Source organism: Podarcis erhardii (genome assembly GCF_964252035.2).
Source record: "Podarcis erhardii genome assembly, chromosome: 4".
NCBI classification, from domain to species: domain Eukaryota; kingdom Metazoa; phylum Chordata; class Lepidosauria; order Squamata; family Lacertidae; genus Podarcis; species Podarcis erhardii.
In genome coordinates, this window is record NC_138508.1 from 25,269,122 (window position 1) to 25,279,178 (window position 10,057).

The 10,057-nt window shown below is 47.7% G+C and overlaps 1 protein-coding gene across 2 annotated transcripts in view; it reads right to left on the bottom strand.

Annotated features, from left to right (window-relative positions):
- LATS2 (large tumor suppressor kinase 2) overlaps positions 1–9,137 on the bottom strand; it is a 47,576-nt gene extending 38,439 nt beyond the window's left edge. The window contains exon 1 of one of the 2 annotated variants that reach the window (XM_081860142.1): positions 8,909–9,137. The gene's annotated coding sequence lies outside the window, so the exon portion shown is untranslated. Of the gene's footprint in view, positions 1–7,970; positions 8,430–8,908 lie in introns of those variants that run through there. The other variant, XM_081860143.1, reaches the window with a different exon arrangement.
- Between the last annotated feature and the right edge of the window lie 920 nt (positions 9,138–10,057).

Consider the following 10,057-nt stretch of genomic DNA (forward strand, 5'->3'; position numbering starts at 1 on the left):
GGAATAGTCTCTGTCCATTATGGCCAAGAATTTTTATTGGTAAATAGAAACTGATATATTTAACTGAAAAGGCGGCTTCATTTACTTTTGCAGGAATGTGTATGCATTACTGGTGTGTTTGTGTGGATCTTAAAGCATACCATGGATTGTTTTAATAACGAGCATTTTATTATTGTGCTGGGCTTAATGTTCACATTGGTTTGTTGGTAAGGTATCGCAAGCCACTCTGGCAGAGTCTTAACTGGAAAAGGCAGCCTATATTATTTAAATTGTAATCTTGCCATTAGACGTGCTCAAGAATTCCAGTAAACATTCATGAGATTTTTCATTGATGCAGTAATTCGGGGTGGCGCAACTATGCCAGCTAAACTGTACCAGCCAAACTCTTGTTGCTTGAGTCAAAAGCAGGTGAAGGGAGGCACAAGGGGGAAACTTCAGAAGAGATGTGCCTGGGGTAATGGCAACGCTAAATCAATTTCTAATAATCTGGGTGGCCACTGAGAGGACAGGATGCTGAGCTACATGGGACATTGGCTTGATCCGGCAGGCTCCTGTGTTCTTATGGGCTTTGTCCCTGACCCTTCTTACACATAACAGACTGGTGCACATTTCAACACAAATATATTCACTCATTAAAAAGCAGCTCTGTGGGGGAATAAACTAAAGTTCCCAGGATTATTTGGGTATGTGAATGCGCTTTAAATATATGGTTTGTACCTAGCCTGAGTCTCTTTGCTCTTCTGGGGACAAATTAGCTACAAATAATATGTTTCTAGCTCAGTTGGTAGGTCTTAATTTCATGGTTGTGGGTTGGAGCTCCACGCTGGGCGAAAGAAGTAGTAGAAGAGTTTGGATTTGATATCCCGCTTTATCACTACCCGAAGGAGTCTCAAAGCGGCTAACATTCCCCTTTCCCTTCCTCTCCCACAACAAACACTCTGTGAGGTGAGTGGGGCTGAGAGACTTCAGAGAAGTGTGACTAGCCCAAGGTCACCCAGCAGCAGCTGCATGTGGAGGAGCGGAGAAGCGAACCCGGTTCACCAGATTACGAGTCCACTGCTCTTAACCACTACACCACACTGGCACTGCATTACAAAGGCTTTGGACCAGGTGGCCCTCATGGTCCCTTCCAACTCTGCAGTTTTATGATTCTGCTGTTTCTGAGCTCTCGTACAATTCCCATTCATTTCAACAGCACGCACATATGAGAATTTTCTAAATATTGTTTGCATTATTTACAGTGGGGAACCTTTTTTCCACTGGAGGGTCTCATTCCCTTCTAGATACCCTTCCAAGGGCCATATGCCAGTGGTAAAAAAAGGATAAGTAAAAGAGGATAAAGTAAAAAGAGGATAAGAAAAAATAGAACTTGATGTTGCCCAGCAGGCTCTGCAAGGTCCTGGGGAGAGTTCTGAGGACCAGACAGTGTGGGCTCATTTGATTCCTGAGGTTCCATTCCCCTAAATCCTAAACAAATGTACATAGAACTTTACTGCTTTCAATAAATTGTGCTTAGGATTTAGATTTTGATCACATTCCCTACTACCGAACTACTTTCTTTATAAAACAGGAAAAAGCAATCTCCAGAAATGGTGGGGGAGCAGGGAAGAGGGGGAGGAACAGAAGTATATACTGTAGATGAAAACTTGTGCCGAGGACAAGCCTTCCATCAACACAGAGGCAAAACTGGGTATAGCACACACAGCTGGTGCAAACAGTCCACATTCCTCTGGAGGAGAGCCCAAAACGGCATGATCAGCAGGGTAGGCGTGATAAAACTGTTCGTGGGTTTCTTCAATCTCCAGAGCCACATGCAAACAGACAGTCTTCGAGACGATGCCAACAGAGGCAGGGACGTGCCCCTATACAGAGGGCGATTGTCTATCCCCCATGCTTGGTATTTTGCGTCAGGGTTTTTACCGGCAGCAATGTATTTTCATTTTGTTAGTATTTTAGCTCCAATGAATTTATTTATTTATTTTTACTTCTTAGCTTAGGGTCCCCCCCAAAAAAAAATATATTTCTCAAAATATTTGGAGAGTATATGGAAAAAGAATCAAGGTGAAAGAAAAAAGAAGATTGAAAAAAGGGATTGAATTAACCTGAAGAGAGCATTTGTGATGTTCTGTTACGTTTCACTATGTTGCCGTTGTTTATTACTTGTAAGCCGCTTTGGGATTCATCTGAATGGAAAGTAGCACGGAAATAAAATGAATCAAATACCTACGGTGAATGAAAATAGCACAGCAACTAGAAACTTAACCCAGATTCAAAATCCAAACCAGATTCCACTGGGGCTTTACTATAAACCAAAAGCAAAGCTCACCACCAAAGAGCAAAGTGTCTCCCCATCAGCTTTTTACATTTACAAGAAGGTGCCAACTTCATCCATTCTTCCTTTGAAAAAGCAAATCAAGAAAAGTATCGCTGCTTACATTAAAGTGTGGGTTTTAATAACATGCAATTTTGATCCCCTTGGGGCCCCTCGAATATTTGATTTCTTATTTTTCAAACTGTTTCTCCTATTTGTTTTTTAATATTTCTTTTAAGGCTCATCAGCACAGGTTTTTGGGGGCCTTGTTGGGATATAGGCTGTTCTCCTTTCCCTGAATGGAATAACCAGGAACTGCAGGCTTTACAAAGGAATACTGATGCAGCTACTGAAATAATGCCATATCACACTCCTGTTATCTTTTCCTGGCCCACAACATTACAGATAGGGGTGCAGTAACCTTCAAGGAACAGGCAAATTCTCCTGAAAAGGTTCGTACTTGGGCTAGGATCCCAAAAGGTTGAGATGAGCAAGTGAGGGAACAGTAAACTTTGCAGATAATCTAAAGAAGAAACAGAAAGGAGAACCATGCATGTGGATGAAACTTTCATTTGCCACTGCAGCCATTGCTTTAGCTTCTGTTTAAAGAGCAGAACGGTTGCGTTTGACAGCGAGAAGAACCTGAAGTTGCAGAGAATGCACAACGCATTCTACAACGCATACATATTCCTTGCATCCTAGCTTCAATGTATATATCTCCACAGGCTGTTTTCCCACACTCATGCTTCAGACTGCAGCATTCAAACTGAACCATAAACTTGAGTTCTCACATAACTAGGAACGAGGGAACAAAGCAAAACCTAGACACCAACACTCCATCTGCATCTGTCGTGTGCCATGACCTCCTACATTTTCAGTGCAAACAGGCAACGAACAGCTATCAGTGAAACACTGCTAACTGCACTCATGCACTTTATGGCTAACAACGAAAGGGTCACATTCCTTAAAACAAGGCCTTTGTCCAGAATACAGATCACCTGCCCCTCACTTTTTTGAAAAGCATGTGCGGAGATGTTCAGAGTTGGCAAAACACTGGAACACTTCTCAGAACTGACACAAGCGACAGCATGGTTGTTTCTCACTGAGTGGAGGCTGCTCCATGTTCTGTGTAAGAAGGCTCACCATGCAATTCTATAGACTTTTGCCATCCCATAGCAAAATGCCTGAAAGTGGGGTTGCAACAGCACGGCAAACACATGTGCATTTTCAAAGAGATGCCACCTTGCTGCTTGTGTAAATCAGGCCATAGCAGTTTCCAAAGTCAGATTTTCCTGCAGCCAAATTTCTCAGGCACCTCAGAAATACCATAACCCAAGTTTCTAAAAGGAGTGTGCAAAACAGGATTAAGTAATTTTTCTTCCATCCAAGACCTCTGAGAGTGGGAGTAAAATATGGCTCTGCTTGGGAGAGGAGGCATATTTTGTCCAACTATGATTCCAGATTCCCGAGCAGTGAGATGAGACAAAGGGGAAAGTCCCCCTTCCTCTGCCAATAGCTGCAGGGATTTCAAGCACCGGAGAATATGAACAGATTATTCTGGTGCTCTATGCACTTTTACTCGAGCATAGATGAGCTATCTGTCAATCTTATTAGTCTAGACGTTAAGCTCTTCAGAGCAGTGACTCTCCCTCAAATTACACATCAAATTGCATGCACTGTCCTTGACACACAAATGAGCTCCAATATCATTTGGGTGTCTCCAAGCTTTAATAACTTATTTGCAGCAGATTAATATTGGGGAACAAAGAGGTAAATCCAGGCACATGACCTTCTCGCTTGGGGTGTGGAATTAAACACTGGATGTTTTACAATGGCCATAAAAAAGACTAGCACTCTTCTGCTTCTTACAACTCAGTGGACGTACTGTAAAGTTCTCGCTAGATTTCTGTGATGTGGAGTTATTGCATTTATCAAAGAATTCTGTCTATATGGTTCTATCACACACACACACACACACCAGCGATGGTCCTCTGGTGAACCATAGAAAAGTCCTACCACTTTTTTTGTACTAGCATCTTCTGCTCAAGAACAGCAGAGGTGATAAAAGGGGCAAGAGAAGTACTGCCTGATGCTACAGTATTATTATTATTATTACACCATCAGCATACAGCAAACAGAAAGCCAACCAAATAGTGCTATAGAGGAGATAGGCAGTGATAGGTGGGGAATTCAGTCTACCATGCTTGGGAATGAAGCATGGGTTGGTGAGCAATTGCAGCCCATCCCCAGAAAGGATAAAGTATTCAGTAAGGACTGTCTGCATGGGGAATTCTAGTTTCCGGTCCAACGCAAAACTGAAACACGCTGTGTGTAAAGGGAGATTTGCTTGTCTGTGGTGAATGTACAGATGATGACTAGGACACAGAACAGACAGATCCCATTGTTCGGGTTATGCAGAATAGGAAGAGACTGCTGGTCTTTGTTACCTGTCTGATCCACTTCCCTGGTTTAAAAAGGTGAGGCACATACATACCCCGGTGACTTCATTTCCACGTAGTTGCTCTTTTTCAACACCCTCAATCCCCATCTCCATCAATATGCCGTTCAATTGTGCAACACAGAAATGTTTTGCCAGACGAGTTACCCATGACACCAATTGCTCCTACGCTATACTCACTAGTATGCTAGACATGTGGAATAAGAAGAGGATTACACAATTCTCGTGAGAGCTCAGATGAAAAAGAGAAAAGCAAGAGCCCAGTTGTCCCAGCGTGACCTCAATATGTACAAACAAATGCAGAATCATGGGCTGAGAGCCATTCCCACATGTCCCTAAAGACATCCCATTTGGCCCAGGATAATCTGCCCACAGATGCAGCATATGCTCTTAACATGGAAACCCTGGAAATATCAGCTATATGCACCCCAAGCTATGCAACACAACATTGCAAACACAAATAAACCTGCAGTATAGAAATGCCTACACAAATTGCAGCTGTCAAAAGTTCCTTTATTACGGAACTTCACAGAGCATAATGAATCTCACTTTTTTAAAGAACAATTCAGCACTGCTTAATATCCCACATAATAACAACTGCTACAATTCTGCAAAACAACCAATTTATTTTTTTTGCTGAACAAACTGCTAATTGTGTAACTTTCAAGTTACGCAGAAATCTGCATAAAGAACAACTGAAACTGCGGAAGAATTAGCTTTCTTTATGCATTCTACCTAAGATAGTTATCATGGATTGAGCTTTCCTAGAGAGCCTTCACAAGAGATGAAAATGTTATCAGCAGCATTTTGCTTGTCTGTTTGAAGTGAGAACTCCCAGAGTGCTCTATAAGAATGATAAGAGTCCTCTGAAACTACTAACATCCTTGTAACTTGGGAGAAAAAGTGGTGGTGAAAGATATAAGGAAAGAAAATGATTGTCTGAAAATGCATCTGCCAGAAAGAAATAGACCCAAGCCATCAACTGCTTCCTACCACCCATGTCTCCATGGCTAGTCACCTGACCTGATGAAGCTAGGTCCCCCTTCAACTTCTAGCACACAGTGATGTCTCGCTCTCAAAAATCCGCAAAGGAACCTCTTCTCTGGTCCTCTCTCCTGCTAACTAATGTGGAATGGAAAGTAAAAGACTGTCAATTTTAAAGCCAAATTTCTCACAGCAATATCGGATTTACATCTGTGGTAGAAACTGCAGCAATAAAATGTCATTTGTGAAAATGTTCTAAGAGTGTAAGAAGAGCACCGCTGGCTCAGACCAAAGGCATATCTAGCCCTGCATTTTGCTCTCCCAATATCCAACCAGTTGCCCATAGGAACTCACAAGCAGGACATAAGCACAACAGCACTCTTGCTTGTGACCGCTAGCAATTGGTATTTGGAAGCATCCACAGTCACTATGACTAGTAGCCACCAAGAGCCTTATAGAATATGAATATGCCTCTTCCCCTTCTAAAGTCATCCGAATTGGTGGCCATCCATACATCTGGTTATAGCATTTTCTATGGCTCAGTTATATGCTGTGTGAGGAACTGCTTCCTTTGGCGCTATCCTGAATTTCCCTCCCACCCTTCAGCTTCACTGGATGACGGGGTGGGGAGTTCTAATATTATGAGGTAGAAAAAAAGAAGATATTTTGGCATCTGGCAGACCCCCAGAATGACAAAGGGCCCCCTCCACATCCAGGAATGCGTGAGGGAAGATCTACATCAGCAAAAGGAGGAGATAGATGGACATTGCGATGTGCTTCCGCTGTAGACCATGCCACCTGAGGCGACTGCCTCACCTGGTGAGCCCACCCCAACAGTGGAGTAGCGTGGGGGGTGCAGGGGGGGCCGGCCGCACCGGGCGCAACATCTGGGGGTTAGGGTTAGGGGGCGCAAATCCACAGGTTAGGGGGCGCAAATTACTTGCCTTGCCCCGGGTGCTGACAACCCACGCTACGCCGCTGCACCCCAAAGAAAAACATCTCTAGCCACTTTTCCCCAAACCATGCACAAGATTCTCCTGTGAAGGCCCAGGAGCAATGAAAACGTTGGAGTTCTGCTTTGGCGCTGAAAGCGAGCTCCAGCCTTTCCCCGCTTCAAACTTCAGCCCCAGTCGCGCCCCCCAAGCCCATACTGAGGAGAGGTGGCAGGGCGCTTCTCCAAGACTGAGGGGCCGGGGTTGGGAAAGCAAGGAAGGAAGGTCCTGGCTGGGCTCAGCTGTCACACGGCCACCAATATCTCCTCCAAAGCGGGTGAGGAGAAGCCGGGAAGGCGAGGCCCGGGCATAAGGGATGGGCGGCGGAGGCAACCGCTCCAAGATTTCCCCCGGCCCAGAACTGGGACTCGAGCAAGCGGCCGAGGCGCCACTCCCCTCCGCGCAGCGCCGTCCGACTTCCAAGGGCTGGGAAGAAAGTTTGCTGGTTTCTTCCGGCCGGGGAGCCGCGAGAGGCCTCGAGCGAAAACAGAGGGAGCGCCGCGCTGTAGCAGAGGGCGAGCGCGACAGCGGCCGGGCGCACACAGGCTCACGGCGACTCCCCCCGCCGCCGCCGCCGCGCCCGTGCAAAGGCCTCTCTGGAAAAAGGCTTGAAGTGGAAGCGCGATCCTCCCCCTTTCCTCCTCGCTTCCACAGCCCACGGGAGGTGTGGCGCTGGGCAAGAGGAAGAGGCGAAGGTCGCTCGGCCGCTCCAGCAGCCGGGAGGTTGCAATCCCGAGCACGCCACGGGGTTCTGGAGCGCCAAGCCCCGCGGAACTTCCGAGGAATCGAGCACAGGACCGGGCAGGAAAGCCCCGTCTCTTGTCCCTTCCAGGCCACATCCTCAAAAAAAGAAGAAAATAACCACGCTCTTGCGCGCCGCACGGCTTAATCCGAAATAATAATTAGAATGAAACCCGGACTCGCGCGGCGAATTAGAAATGGCCCTGTTCTACACCGAAAGGACACAACAAAATCCCACATTTGATTTTATTTTATTTTAAGGCGCGGACGCGCACACGCCCCTCCCCTGCGTAAAGGTTGACTTGGACCTTAAGACTTGCCACGGGTTAAAATATTGCCCATCTTGTTCCGCATCTCTCCCGACCGTCCCTTTACCACGGAAGAAGCCCCATTCGCCTGTAGAAATGAACACGCCGCCGTCGGCTCAACTGCCCGAGCCACCTCTCCCTGGACGAGCTAACGCTACACACGCGAATGGGCTTACCTGGGAGTGTAAACGCGCCCATAGGGGACCGTGTGGAAACGCTTACAGGGCAACTGGCTCCACCAGCGGTTGACACCACGGCCAGTTCAGCCCCTAAATCCAGATACAAGGGCACGTCAAGTAATCCAGAACTCGCTCGCTCTTCCTCTTCTGCATGCTGCGCAACACCCTCTAAAAACGTTAAGATTTAGCCGACGAGGCCCCCCTGGTCAGCAACTAGCGCTCCACTTAGCAAAGCAAAGGGGAAGCGGCGGGCCAGAATCCCAACCCTCCCTCGGCTTGCCAGCAAATCCTGTTGCCACAGATACCACTTTCTCCACCCCAGCCGCCTCTGGGGCTGCCGGCAGCCACCATCCAGCGCGGGGATTTGGTCCCGAGCAGCCTTGAAAACGGGAAGATGCTTTCGCGGGCCGCCTTCCTCCGTCGAGCCCCCGAGGTCTGGGCCCACAGGGCTCCCTCCTTACAACCGCATCTTCGCCCAGCCCTGGCTTTGCTGGCTTGCCAAGCCCTCCCCCCCCCCGCACGGCCCGTGTCCTTAGCACACGCCGTCGAGTAGGCGGCCACTTTCCGCTTCTTGGCCAAAGCAGCTGCCCTCCGCCGCTCCCTCGGAGGAACTCCTCCGCTCTCCTTCCAAGAAGAGCCGCTCTCCTCCGCCGATTGCCCAGCTCCCTCCCGGCCTCTTTCCCTTCCCGGAATAATAAATCGCGTCGCATGGATGCCTGTTTCTTTTTCTTTTAAAGAACAACTTCAGGATTCCCCCGGGAAAGCCGCCCCCTCTAAAATCCCTGCGCAACTTCTGCAAAAATCCCCTTTAAAGAGAGGAGGAGCCAGAAAGCTGCGAAGTAACGCCGAACGGGGCGGGAGGGGCAGGTGGAAGGGCTCAGCCTGCTCCACCAGAGGGAAGCCCCCTTGCCCCACCCCTCCAACAACCCCCTTACCGTCTTGGTCGAGCGGGGAAGGGGGTTCCCCGCACGCAGCCGCCTCCCTCTCTCGGTGCCCGCGGGAGAATCAGGCGGCCGCCGCCGTGACTCCTCTCCGCTGCCTCCTGCCGCTGCCTCGACTGCTGCCGCCGCCCCCAGCGCTCCGCTCCGTCTCCATTCTTCCCTTTCCCCCTTTCGGGCTCCGAATGCGGCGGCGGCCGGGCACAGTTGGGACATTCGCTACATTGTTAGCATTCCACTCGTGCCACGTGACCCGGGCTCCGGCGTCATTCCGCCTCCCTCCCCTTCAGCATTCCAGCGGGGGAAGAAAAGGGGCGGGGCGCGGCGGGGCCCTGCTCGTCAAGCGCGGGATGGGCGGGGCCCCGATGGACGTCCCGCGCCTCGGCTGCCGCGCTCTTGTTCGCACGATCCCGGCTGCGCTGATAAATAGCTCGTTAAAGAAGCGGCTTGGGACCTGTTGCGGGTCTGCTTGGGTCGCGAGTCGTTATTAAGCCATGTTGGTTACCGGGATAACAGTGGTAATAATAATTGTTGCTGTTTTGCAAAGTTTTTTTTAAAATAAAAATTAACTCCATTTTATAATGATGGCTATAGAATTGTAGAGTTGGAAGGGACTACGATCCCGCTGCAATGCAGGACTCATTTGCCCTGCGGAAAGAAAGAGGGAGGATAGTTAAAACAACATGAAAAATAAAAGATGAAAAACAACACAATAGGCGCATTGAATCAGTAGTTGCACTGAGTTAAACTATCAAAGTCCAAGTAAAGGCAATCAACCTTCTCAGATCATCAACTATTGTTCCAGATTTGCCAGGCTTGTGAGGAGAGTTGTCTTGAAAATGATGGTTCCACTGTATATATCCCCAAAGGAATGCCAAATCGTATAAAAAGTGGCTGTAGGTTCTGGTCCTTGCCAAAATCTCAAATTATTTTCTCCATAATAGCTATATTCCAGAGTGAGCAGTACCAAGCATCCAGTGTAAGATTTGGGACTGTTTTCCATTGAGTTGCAATGACTATTCATATTTAAGACCAATTCTTTTGACAATACATTATATATTTACATTGGTATCATCAAAAATATTCAGAAACATTAATGTTGCTTACCAGTACAGTGGTACCTCGGGTTAAGTACTTAATTCATTC